Consider the following 14,344-nt stretch of genomic DNA (forward strand, 5'->3'; position numbering starts at 1 on the left):
ACAAAACAGAATCAGATACTGTCATTCCAAATGCCATTAGTTCCCCCCAAAACCCAAAAACTTCCAAAAGTAGGGATTAATAAATCCTAATACATAAAAGGTCTCTCATTTGCTACATTTAAAGTAACAAAGCCACCAAACATAGTGTTTTAATTCTGAATGATGAAGAAGGTTGAAGAGCAGTAGACTCATCTAGTAAATTTTATAAAGTAAAAAAAGTGGAAATTACACAGTAATACTGTGTAACACCTGATGTTAAGATGTTGGAAGATACTAACTTACCCTCTGAATAAAATAATTATGTACAAAATAGTTTTGTCAAATGACAGAAATACTATTAGAGATTGTTTCTGGGTTTGGGGATTCTCATTTTTTCTTCTTTATTCTTCCTACTTCCAGATTTTCTATAGTGAGACTGTCATTTACCCCAATCTCCCATCACATTTATAAAGTACATACTCACAGACCATTTTTGTCACTTACATATAACCGAAGTAAAAAAAAAAAAAAAAGGTACCAATTACACACATCAACATCAAAGAAAGGTCAAAATACACTAGAGTTACTGTAATGAAGTTCAAGGGATGCTTCACATTGTCTACCACCTATACAGTCACTAAAGTATTATGGCCATATTATCAATTTAGATCAGAGAGACAGGGCAATAGGCAGTAGAGGTAATTTTTACCTGATTATTATTCAATAAATTGTTATTTATTCAAAAGAGGTAACTTAAAAAAGTGAACTTCAAATAGTCAATGAGTTAAGGCAATGCTAACCTGGTAAAAGCCTAAACAAACAGCCTAAGATGCTACACACAGTCACTTTTTTAAAGTTCCACGGAGGCTCCCACAGGGAATGATAAAATGAAATAAAGATGTTACTCAAAGGATGGTGTTTCAATTAATTATACTGACTTAAATATAACTTACAGACCAGTTACTTGTTTAACGTAAATGATTTATAAAGTGACTCAATTTAGAGGGCTAAAGTATAATTGATTGATGGAAACCAACCATAGCAACCAGAAAGTAAAGGTACAGAGGGGGAAAATTTTTTAAAAAGCAACCTCACTGACTTACCTATTTTTTAATGAGAGGTTAATTTGTATGTTCTGCCCAAACAACTGCCATCTTCCCCTTTTCTCCCCTGGAGCAGGGAAATTTATTTACAGCAAAGAACCCAAGTCGTAGGTAAGCAATTTCTGGGATTTGGGTCCTTCTATTTCTTAAAAAAATAATACAAACACACACACACACACACACACAAACACATACACAAACACATACACACATACACACATACATACATACATATCAAAACAAAACAAACCTCTGAACATAGAAGTGAGACAAAGGTTTTAACTACCTAAGGCCATGAAAAAATCATGACCTTTTTGGGTCCTGACTTAATTTATAAATTGCGAAGTGATCTCTGGTCAAGCCTCCAAGACTACACAGTTCAACAAAGATAGCCAAGATTAAAGGATACTTAAATACAAAAATAATCTACAGAAGGCTGTTAACCTCTAGCTCCTTCAAAAAGCAATTATCATCTAACACCTTTTCAGAGAAAGTGAAATCCCAAGATTAAACCCCACTTTTCCTCAAAACACTTGAATATATGGAGACTGCTATCATACCAAGATGTAAAATGTATTCTTTACCTGTAATTTAAAAATATCAATCCTATTTATTCATCCAGACACCAACATGATCATATCTGGCTTCCCTGTTTAGAGTCCTAACTACTACATTCACTAACTCTGCCCACAATCCCTGTGTATCTTCATTAACTTTTACTCATTTCTGTATCTTAAAATGTTTCCACTTGCCCAGACTCATTTCTGAAGCATATCTATTCCAGTTCTCATGGGCAGTCGCTCTATTATCACTTGTCACCATCTTTTCTTAATTTCTTAATATCCATTTAGAGAAGAGTGGAGGAGAGGAAGAAAGTAACACCATACACACAAATAAGGTAGAAAAGAAAGTTACAGTGGATTTCATATCCTATACCATGCTCAAATTTCCTCAATTTTGAAATATTTTTTTAAAAACTGTTATCAAAGTATATCGCCCTCTTTTCCCTCCTTGACTAAAACTTCAGCTTTTAGTTAAGTACCTAAGGTTTTTTGTTTGTTTGCTTTTTAGTTAAAAGTTCAGTGAATCAATCACTAGTATAATGGTGTTGCCTCCAAAGCAAATAATCTCAGGCTACATTAATATGGATGTAATGTCTAAAATGAGGGGACAGTTCTGTGCTAATTGGCAAGAGTTAAATGCTGGTTGAACAGTGAATGGAAATTACAGGAAGGTATATCGTTTCAATATGCTGTAAGAAGAACCAGAGTAGAGCTACTTCATGATACCTGCCACTCACTGCAGGTATTTACTCCAGAGACTGAATAATTTAGCTGAAATGTAGTAAAATAATCGTATGATCAATGAAGTTAGATTAAGTTACTCCAATGCTGGGATTCTAGAAGTCTATTAACAAGAACCAGAATCTTTGACTCCTACTCAGTACTCATTTCATCCCTTCCTATCTATGACTGAAACCCCATGCATTTATTTGGGCCCAGCTAAAATACTGTTGCCCTGAAAATCTTTCCTGATTCCTGAGTAGAACTGCCGCCTTCTTGAATTCTCAAAGTAATTTGGACCTTTATCATGGCACTTTATCAATCATATTCTGACCTAAATTACTAATTGTGCATCTGTCTCTGTCTTTCCATTCTCTACTCCCTTTTCAAACACTATTATCTGAGCTCTCCCTTGGATATCATTCTCTGGAAACTCACAATTCTTCTCAAAAATCCAGTGACCTCAGTCTTCTACCTGTCTGCATTACTACTGTTGATCACCTTCTCTTAATGCTTCTAGATTTCTACCATGAGGCAACTTTCCTTTTCATCAAAATGCAGAAGTCCTCGAGGTTGTCTTCTAACATGGCAATTCAGACAGTCAAATGGCTTTAGCTCTCCTACCTACCTAAATTTATATGTAGTCTCTGCCATAAACTCAAATTTTACACTTTTAACAACTTGCTGAATACCCATACATGACCTCGTAGGTAACCCAATATATGTACCCTCTCCCATACAGAAACAGCAGTTTCCTTCTTTCTTTACATGGTGCTACCTACTAACTTCTTTACTTGAAAGCTCAGTCCTAAGTGACTTTCCCTCTTTAAGCTACAAACTGTGAAATCTGGACAAAAATCTCTTGGAATTTGTCCCAGCCCTTCTGTTCCAACTGAATTCAGACCCTTTCAGTTCTTCCTCAAGTCTTCCAAACTTCTGCAACATGTGTAGCTATATACACTGTATACAGTCAAATCCAAACACCTGCTTTCAGTCTGAAGTTTAAAGCCTTCCATAGAAATCCTGTCTCACATACAAGACCCTAACCAACATTTCAAATTTATCTTCCACTGTACTTCTCACCTCTCTATAAACAAACTCTATGCTCTTAAGAATATTATACCATTTACCATCATTATCATTCCCTGAACCTGCAATTTTCATTCTCTAGGCTGCTGTCTTACTTCACTCAATAGACTAGGTAAATAGGGGGACAACACAAATTCATTCAACATTCGTTGGATATCCACCCTGTAAGCGCCAGAAGCTATTCAAGGGAAGACAATGGTGAACATGATAGACTTGATCTGCTGCTCCAAAGAAATCAAAGTTCAGTCAGTGGGAGACAGAATTCCTCAACACAATTATCTAATGTGATAAATGCTAGATAGCCCTACTACAAAGAATGTACTCCTTGAACTGGAACAGGAGCAGAAATCTGACATGCAGAAAATGAAGAAGTGAATATTCCAAGCCAGAGCTGAAAGGGAAAAGAATTTGTAGGAGATGACTGTCTTTCTCAACACCACCAAATGCTCCCCCATGCGCTTTCCAAAAACCTACACAAAGACTTATTCCAATTTTACCTAGCTTTCTTTAGCTAGGTCCCTCAGGCAGGATTAATCATTTCTTCCTCTTAGTATTGCATATATCTTCTTTATCTCTTTTATTAATGCACTTAGTCCTAGTAGTACATGTGCATGTGCACAGGCACATCCCTCTCCTATCTGAAAGACTCCTTTACATTAATGCTGAGCACAGCCTGGCAGTGTTATGCTTCCAGGAGATGCTCAAGACACTCTCTGTATCATCTACCATTACTTTGCACATAATAGGATTAAAAAACCTTGAACAAATCTGTGATACTGAAGACCACTTAAGAGAAGCAACCTACCAAAATACAAAGATGTTTCAATAGTTAATGAATAACAAAAGCTACTATGAGGGATGTACTACACAACATGATAAATATTATAAACACTGGCTGTATGTTATATATGAAGACTTGTGTAAATCCTAAGAGCTCTCATCACAAATAAATTTTTTTCTATTTCTTTAATTTTGTATCTGAATGAGATGCTGGACTTTCAAAAACTTAACTGTGATAATAACATTTCATGATGTAAATCAAATCATTATGCTGTATACAAACTTACACCGTGCTATATGTCAATTATATCTCATTAAAACTTGGTGGAAAAAAGCTGCTATGGGGGAATGCTAACAGGTTCTTATTTAAAATAGGAAGTTTCACTCATACTTTGCACCATATACAAAAATTACCTTAAAATGGACCACACACACACACACAAAGGACCACAGGCCTAGACATAAAACCAAACTCTAGGCTTTGAGAAAAAAACACAAGAAAAAAACCTTTGTAAAGTTAGGTAAGTAAAGATTTTAGGTAAGCACAATAAGAACAATTAAAAATACCTGACAAATTAGACTTAGTAAAATGTAAAATTTCTGCTTATTTAAAGTTATCATTAAGAAAATGAAAAGACAAGCCAGTCAAAAATATTTGTATACTACATATTTAATACAGGGCTTGTATCCAGAAGATAGACCTCTCCTAACTTAAGAATAAAACAAGAAATATAATTTTTAAATGGGCAAAAGATTTGAATACATACTCCACACCAAGATACACAGGTGGCAAATAAAGATGAAAAGATGTTCAACATCACTAATCATTAGAAACCTGCAAATTAAAACCACGATGACATACCACTTATACCTTTAATAATGGCCAACATTAAAATCTGAAAATACTAAGTGCTTGCAAAGATGGGAAAAGTTGGTAGGAACAAAAAAATGGTACAGTCATTTGGAAAACAATATGGAAGTTTCTCATAAAATTAAACATATGTGCCCCATATTACCCAGCAATCCCAAACCTACATATTTACCCAAAAGAAATAACGCATATATGTCCAAAGACCTGTATGTTGTTTCCACTTTATTAATAAACTCTCAAAATCTGAAAACAACAAAATGACTATTAGCCAGGTGAATAAACAAACTGTGGTAAATCCAAATATTCAAATACTACTCAGCAATAAAAAGCACTTATTGATACATGCAATAACATGAATGAGTTTCCGAAGTATTACCTAAAGTTAATGCTAGATGATTCTATTGATATGTCAGTCTATAAAATACAAAACTATAGGGCTGGAAGCATAAGAGAAATACTGTAAAGGAACATGAGCACATTTCTGGGGTAATAGAAATATATTTTGATTGTAGTGATGGTTTCATGACTGTATATGTCTGTCCAAAGTCATACAAATGAAAACACTGGTTTTTATCAATTGTAAATTATCCCTCAATTTTTAAAATTCAGCAATACAATTATGCTTCATTACATCCATCTACCACATATCAAGCATTTGTAAGGTAACTTGAAATTGACAATACTCAACAGTTCAACGGGAGAGGGTATAGTTCAAGTAGTAAAGTGCACGCTTAGTATGCATGAGGTCCTGTGTTCAATCCCCAGTACCTTCTCCAAAAAATAAGTAAGTAGACCTAATTACCCCCTCTACCACAAACAAACAAACAAATATTTTAAATATGCAACAGTTCAAAATATGCGATTTATTCACCAATTATTTGGCTTTTTTTTTTTAAATGAGGGGGAGGTAATTAGGTTTCTTCAATGATTTCCGCTTGGAGGAGGTACTAGGGATTGAACCCCAGACCTCCTGGGTGCTGAGCATGAGCGCTACCACTTGAGCTATACCCTTCCCCCTCATTCACCTATTAGATTAACAAAATTGAGAATGACTGTTAATATTCAGTATTTTTAAAGATGTGGGGAAAACAAGCTCTTTCACATACAGTACTGGTAGATCTATGAATAGTTACAACCTTTTAGAGATGTCATTTTGCAGTTTTAATCAAATTAATTAAAAATGAACACACATAACCAGTAATCCCACTTCTAAGATATATTACAAAGAAATACATGCACAATTGCCAAAGATATATTCAAGGTTGTTCATTTACACACACACACAAAATCAAAGTCTAAATATCCATCAAGCAGGAAATTATTAAATAAACTATGGCACAGCTATAAAACACAAAGATTATGCATTCATTAAAAACAGGGAAAAACAGTAAGGTTACAAACATAGACAAAAAATATTATCCACAAAAGCTAAGTAATAACCAAATTCTAGAACGCTGTAAATCTCGTCTTTGGAAAAAAGGCACGACACAAAAACAAATATACAAGACAGTAAGTGTTATGGATCTAGGGGAAAAAAGCTACATACCAACTCATAATGCCACTGGTAAGCTACTTACTATACTGGCTATCACAAAGAGTTACGTATTAACTTTGTAATTTTAAAACATATTTCTAAATTTTCATTTAGTTTCTCATAACCAACTAATAGATACATGTCACTGGTTAGAAAATACGGCTCTAGAAATAAAGACCAAAAGTGTGAAAATGCGTTCAGCACTACTGGCAAAAGAAAAAGTAATTTCTGATGTTATGCCTACATTAGTGACAATTTATGGTTCAAGTCTGAGTGTGCTTAAATATTACCAACTAATTGAAGATAAAACTGAGGAGGTGGAGATGAAGGGAACAGATTAGTAAAGATACCATGCTGGAATTTCAAATGAGCAGACAGGGCAGGGTGTATATATATATAGCTCAGTGGTAGAGTGCATGCTTAGCATGCACAGCATGCAGGAGATCCTGGGTTCAATTCCCAGTACCTCCTCTAAAAATAAATAAATATACCTAATTACCACCCCTCCACAAAACACACAAAAAATAAAATGAGCAGTTATATAGTGAAAGAATAATAATGAAAAACTTCCTGCTTAGATCCTAAGGTGCAGTCTTGAACTTTAATGTTTCCAAGAGGCAACTTAAAAAATAGTTGATATGTCTGCCTGATAAAGTACTATTTTTTCTAATATGGTATTAAATTAATAGTCTTGGAAACAAAAATATAATACACTGAACCCCCAACTGTAAAATCAGCTCATATGCAGTCATTAAAATATTGCCAAAGACTATAAAAACCATAGAAAAAAATTTGAAAGTGTATAAAATTTGCAACTAACGTAGGATTTCAATAATGTAAAGGCAATGTTATCACTTGCACAAGAAAATGAAATTAAGTTCTTAGATTTACTACAGCAAAATAATTATCAGAGCAGATTACAATAGAAAAGACAAGGTTATCCAAGTGAAATAATTTTGTACTCCATCAATTCTTTCTAACTTTAGGGATCTCTGAAATGGCATCTCCATTCTCTATTCAGTAATAAAATGGCTAGATCTACGTATGATCAAAAAATCTAATTATATTAAACTGTTAACCTTAAACAACCTTAAACTGGCTGCAACCACCACCACTACACGTAAGCATCAAAAACACATAATCAAAAATTCACTCTTCCAGGAGCCTGGAATATTCTGAGCACCATCTATAATGAATGCTGAGAACTGCAGCATCTTTGATACTCAGGCAGTTCTAGGGTGGAAAAAATTTTCACTTATTGCAAACTACTGACATGAAATTTCCTGTCACACTTTGGGGCTATTTCAGTGCTTGGAGAAAACATCCAAAATGAAAACTGCTAAGTAGTCAATTAACTGCTAAGAAGTCTTATTTTTAAAAGTCAAGAAATCAAAAGAAAATGACATTTTGAAAAATTTTTAAAATCTACAAAAATAACTTTTCAGTACTGTAAAGTTACATGCACTACTTTATCTTGCTTTTTATAAAAAGAGTAAGATCTCCAGTAACAGGATGCAGGTCTCCTTACCAGAAACTATGTTATTACCAAAGACTGTATCTGTGCTAGGACAGTTCATCTCTACTATTGGATGCTTACTTCCCCCTCCTCTCTAGAGCCCCTCACTCATGGCTGGGCTCACATTAGTCAGACCCAGGCACTTTCTCACTGAGCCATGGACTATACCCATTCTCAACAGCTAACCGCATATTAAAACCGGTACTTACAGAAATTCCAGATGGTCTTTGTTTAAAATTACCTTACCAATCAAAACAACAATGCATTTATCTATTTAGAGTAGTGACCTTCAATGTGTTGTGGCACACCAGAGAATGAAAGCATCACAAATAAGACCTAAGAACCACTCATAGAAATAAACGATAAAAGGTAGTTGCAGATTAAATCTTTCCTTTCCTCAGTCTCCAAAGGTAAGGAGGCAAGTTTTGAAGTTCAGAAGCTATTAAAAGTGACCAAGCATTAAAGAAATGGAAATGCCACCCCACAAAAACAAAAGCATGTATTTATATTCTGCTTTAAAGTTTAACAAGTAACCTACACATTCCTTTATCTCCTTGATATAGGTAGGTATTTGCTTTATTTACAGAAAAGGAAACTGGTATTTTGAAAGCCTAAGGAAAAAAATTCAAGGTCTCTCAGTAGTTGTGAGAGAGGATTTGAAATCAAGTCTCCTGCCTCTAGTGATGTTTTCATTATACCTGTTTAAGAACAAACTGCTTTTGAAGAACTGCCAGGGATGTAAGAATATAAAAAAAATTTTAAGCCCAACTGTTAGCTTATTTGATACTGTTGGGAGGATCTAAAAGGCAGAGGACCGTAACATAATAGGAAATCCAAGGGAGTCATCCCTACATACCCATGATGGTATGTCAACATAGGTAATCTATCTAGAAATTACAAGATAAAAATTAGCAATCAAAAAAGCTGATTCTGGCTTCTGAAGCCAATCCAGTGTTCCGAGAGATAGAACGTATTTGTTCTATCAGCTCTTAAATGTGTCCCAGTGGAGTCCGTCAATTAAATCCTACTGAATTTAAGTTCAGAAACAATCCTTAAGTTTATACCTATCAAAACCAGCCTGGAAAAGGGGTCACTTCTCACCTTCATACCCAGTTTTAAAATATGTTGGAAAAGTCTTATTTAAAACAAGTTAGGAAAGAATTTTCAACCTTGATAATGGATAATCAATGCAATAACTGTTTAGGACAAGGAAGCTGTTAATCTAAAGATACTGTTGGTATTTATAGATTTTCAGTAACCAATAACTGAAATTTTCATTTTTTAATCTCTCGTAAGTGAAATATAGATAATGAATATTTATTACTACTAATAGTCCCAATCAATACTATTCAAATTCAGGAGTTTATCTGCTGACCATTCAACTGCTCACCTACTAACTAAACACTCAATTCGACTATCACCAATTATTAAAGACTTGTCTCCTTTACCTTCCTTTCATTTCAGGTCCCCATCCACCCCACATTCTGGTTCTTTCCACTCTTGCTCCTTGTTCACCACTGACCAACATTTCAACCTCCAATATTCAACAACCTAAACTATACCACCTCTTAGACAGTAAGCAATCCATTTGAAGTCCTTATCCTCCCTACAATTCCTTGATAATCTTCCAGAACTAAACAGCCTCTAGAGATTAAGTCATAACACAAGGAAACACATGACTAATCCTATAAATTTAATAAAACGAGAAGGCAGTATCACCAGAAAAACACATAATTCAGTTCTAAGAGGTTCAAACTAATTATACCGTCTATTTTCTGAGATCGGGAATTTGGGGCATCCAAAGGACCACTAGATACTAACAGGAGCAAGTGTTTACTTATAAACTTTGTTCACATGCTTATGGCTATATTAATTGCCAAATATGGAGCTAGACAAGGAATTCTCATCGTCTTCCCCTCTAGTATACGGGGCTCCCTAACTGCAGTTAATGGTTCATAGATTCAGGTACATGCAATGCTAACATTCGGAAAGGTAGCACAAGGTGTGAAGTTTTGAACCTAAAAACCAGTATTTTAACACAAGTTTATATCACAATCATACGGAGGCAAAGAGAAAACAACTTTGCTGTATTATTCCCGCTTCGGTGCACGTGTTTTTGTTTGTATTTTAACAGAGGAACGAACGGTACCTCCCATACAAAAACAAAACAAAACAAAACAAAACAAAAAAACAAACAAACAAAAAAAACCTGTTAAGAAATTAGGTATACTTTGGGGAATAAAAACTGATCTATGCGGAAAACTAGATGCAAGTCTATATTTGCCTCAAAGCGGCACAAGGCCATCTTAAGACATCTGTCTTTAGAGATGCAGGTAAAATTTGATCTTATTCGACTACCAAAATCAACACAATCTAGGGACGCTTACGTTCCTCCCCTTGCTATCCTCCCCACACCCCCAAAGAAGAGGTGGAAGAAGAGGTCGAAACCCATTCCCCAAAGCATTCAAACATCTCTTCTATTCCTGGGTCAGTAAGAGATCGCCTGCATAAAAAAAGGTCACGGAGAAAGCGTACGTTATATATAGCCCGGGTTTCTGAACTCTTTCGGGATAAACCCCAGGGGGGTCAAGAACAGCGGAACATCAGGTACTGGGTAAGCAAAGCGACGGCTGCCTTCAAACCCGGATTCTGTTTCGGTGCACAGAAATGGTGCCCGGAGGCCGCTACTTTCGCATCTGCGTCGCTTCTGCCTCCGCCGACACAGCCTCTTTTCCCCTCCCCCACGGGCGGGGCGGCGACTGCCTCCCCGCTCCCGGGGAACCGGGAATAAGAGCCGCAAAAGAGTCGGAGACCAGGCTGGTGGGCTTCCATTCAGAAAACACCCCCTCCGGAAAGCCCACTCCCCCACGTCCCGTCCCAAGCCTCTCTCAGCATGCCTTTGGGAACCGCTGTGTCCCCTTTCCCACCTCGCCACCTCGTCCCCAACCAACCCCGGCCCCACCTGTGCCCCCGGAGCCCTCCGTCCGCACGACGCGCGCCGGTAACCACCCATCCCTCACCTGAGAGAAAGGGCTGGCTTCTCTCACGCACAGACAACAGAGTAGGTAGCCGGCAAGAACAATGTCTCTCTCTGCCGCAGCACCTCCGACACCGGGGCTCACGCACAGGACGGTTGCCTCGAGCCGCGGCGCGCGATGGGAATGTCCCCTTCCGACCACCACACCGACCGCCCTTCCCGGCCCCCGTACACACCTCCAACCAACAGCGGCGGCGGGTACGTCGCGCGGAGGTCAGCGGGAGAGTCGCCGAGGACCGGCTGCAGCGGGTTCTTCTCGCTTGCCGCCCCCTCCCTCCGACAAACCTAAAACCTCGGAAGCCAGAGAGCCGCGAGCTCGTTCCCCTTACAACCACCTCTTCCCTGGCGCCAGGCACTGCGGCGAGCGACAAGGAACACGGACGTCCCGCCCCCTTTGCCGCCGCCCCCTCTTATTGTTTTACCCCTGCCGAAAGGGCTGGGGAACCCCCCAGCACAGCTTCAGCCAATCACGCATCTCCTCCGCGAGCCGGACCCAACCTTCTCGCGTCCCTCTGCGGAGCACGCGCAGAACGCCGCCGCGCACACGTCCTCTCGCCGCCCGGAAAGCCGGGGAACCGGAACCGGCCTGGAGCCGGGGCGAGAGTCCGCTGATTTGACGTCACAAGGAGGCTGCCTTTCTCCGGCCCCGAGGTTCTGGCCTCGCCGGCCTTCGAGATCGCGCCCCAGCAGGAACAGGGTTGCTGCAGCGCTGTGCCTACTGCGCTGTCGTGTGGAGACCGATATTTCTGCTCCCCTTTGATTATTAATGTGAAGAGGGAGGGAGTTTAGTGATTTTTCTCCCTGAGCTACGTACCTGCAGGTTGCTGCTCTACACATGAATGCATAAAATGCAGCCAGTGGTTTCGGCTGATTGCACCCTAAACTCTGCCTAGGAAACGGAGGTTTTTAAGCTCCACCGAGGTTAAATCATACAAACAAGCTCAACGCAATATATATTACGGGGCTTACTGGGTCCTAAGTACTGGGAAGTAGAAAAAAATACAACGTGGCCTTCGCAGGGAAAGAAAAAAGTCTTTCTTTGTGTGCTCGTTCAGTGTTTAGGTGTTGCTAAATACAAACTAAGCATTCTACATACTAAGGCAGCGAAAAGTCTAAAATCCCAGGAGATATCAGGATTACAGCCCTGTCCTAGATCTAGGACTTGGCCCCGGGGGCGTAGCTGGGAAAACACTAGACACTGACTCGCATGACCTTGATTCATGGAAAAAGCCAAATCTCCTTACAGTCAAGGGAGCCACTTTGCACCTTAGTTCTGGCAATGCTTCTTTGAGACTGTCAAGACAGCTGAGAAATTTTGCAAGGAAGGGCTGAGGAAATTGGTGAAAGAAATGAAAGGCAGGGAACACATTTATTAAATGCCCATATACCAAACAAAATGCGGGCATATACGTTTCACCAGTTTTCTTCACAATCCTATTAGAGTAATTTCAAGGTTTTTTTCACATGTGAAAACTGAGGTTTATAGGGCCATGCCAACATCTGAACCTCCAAAATCTACACTGCTTTCACCTTAGGTTGCTTAATATTTTGTTATGTCCAAAATATCTGGGCAGACTCACTTTTATGAAGTGAACTTTAACACGTTTTTCCTTAAAGCATCATAGTATGTTACATGCAGATCGCCCTTCAAATCTAATACTTATGTACTGACCACTCTTCTACTTTGTTTAATGCTGACCACTCTTCTACTTTGTTTAATGCTCACAATAACCCTATAAAGTTGTCACTATTTTTATGCCCATTTTACACCTGAGGAAACTGAGGCTTAGAGAGATCAGGTAACTTGCCCAAGGTCACACAGCTACTATTCTGGTGGAGTTGGGATTCAAACACAAGTGGTCTGCCTTCACACTCCATGCCCTTAACCACAAGCTATAGAATGCTCTCATTGTATTAATTGCCATAACTCATTTATCTCTTCGGTTGAGTGACACTTATACAGTTTTCAGTTTGAAACTCTTATGCAACACACTGTTACTCCTCACCAGGTGCAAAAATTCCTCTAGAGTGGCAATTCTCAGAAATTAATATGCATCAGAATCACCTGGAGAGCTTGTTAAAACACAGATTGCTGGGCCCAGTTCCCAGAGTTTCTAATTCAGCAAGCCTGTTTGAGGCCCAAGAATCTGCATTTCTAACAAGTTCCCAGGTGATGCTGCTGCTGCTGCTGCTCTAGGAACCACATTTTTAAAACCACTGATCTATACCATGGGTTGGCCAACTTACACTGTAAAGGACCAGAGTAAATCTTTTAGGTTTTGAGGGCCATAAATGGTCTCTGTTACAGTATCCTACTCAACCCATCTTTTTTAAATCCTATAAAAATGTAAAAGAAATATTCTGAGCTCTTGGGCTATGTAAAGCAGGCTTCAGGCAACTTCCGCTCTAGGATATATAACAATAGGTGGAGTTATTGGGAAAAAGATCCAATTATCTTCAATTTTATTGAAAAACCCCAAACTATTTTCCTACATAGTGATTTTTTAACACCTTTATTGTGATATGATTCCTGTATAGTAAACTACACATATTTCAAATGTACAATTTGATGAATTTTGATAGATGTATACACCTATGAAACCATGACCACAATCAAGATAGCTAACATTTCCGTCAGTCCCCAAATCCTGTGAGTGATTTTTACTTCCTAAATGTCTCTCAGGTCTGTCCCTCTGAAAGCCTCTCCACACTTAGAGCCTCTGCCCAGGTCCAGGCCCCTTTCATCTTCCCACAAGGACTAGAGGATCCTCCTAACTAATCTGTCTGCCCTTCAAAGATAGCCTCCATGAAACAACCACTCCCCAACAGACAGTAAGGCAGGAAGACCAGTACAAATGTATTCATTCAGAGGCTCAAGCCAAAACTTTTTAAGTCAGCCTTGACTCTCTTTTTCTCACACCACACAGCAGATCATCAGTAAAGTTCTGTTCCCACCACCTTCAACACTTATTCTGGATTAAACACTGCTCATCACTATTAGTGATATTATCGTTGTCCAGGCCACCATCACCTACTGCCACAGCCTTCTACTTCGTCTTGATGTTCCACTCTTATTTTACAATGTTCTATTCCCACAGCAACCAGATCCTTTACAAATCAGATGCCATTCTCAAAACCCTCCAAAGGCAACA

General features: G+C 38.5%; 1 protein-coding gene across 8 annotated transcripts in view; it reads right to left on the reverse strand.

Moving 5' to 3' along the window:
- The window catches only part of G3BP2 (G3BP stress granule assembly factor 2), a 73,730-nt gene that overhangs the window by 19,464 nt on the left and 39,922 nt on the right, over window positions 1–14,344 (reverse strand). For 2 of the 8 annotated variants that reach the window (XM_045506146.2, XM_010969324.3), the window contains exon 1: window positions 11,369–11,602. The exons of 4 other annotated variants lie outside the window; for them this stretch is intronic. The gene's annotated coding sequence lies outside the window, so the exon portion shown is untranslated. Of the gene's footprint in view, window positions 1–11,175; window positions 11,334–11,368; window positions 11,603–14,344 lie in introns of those variants that run through there. 2 more of the 8 variants (XM_045506148.2, XM_010969325.3) reach the window with 2 other exon arrangements.

This window comes from Camelus bactrianus, chromosome 2 (genome assembly GCF_048773025.1).
Source record: "Camelus bactrianus isolate YW-2024 breed Bactrian camel chromosome 2, ASM4877302v1, whole genome shotgun sequence".
NCBI lineage: Eukaryota > Metazoa > Chordata > Mammalia > Artiodactyla > Camelidae > Camelus > Camelus bactrianus.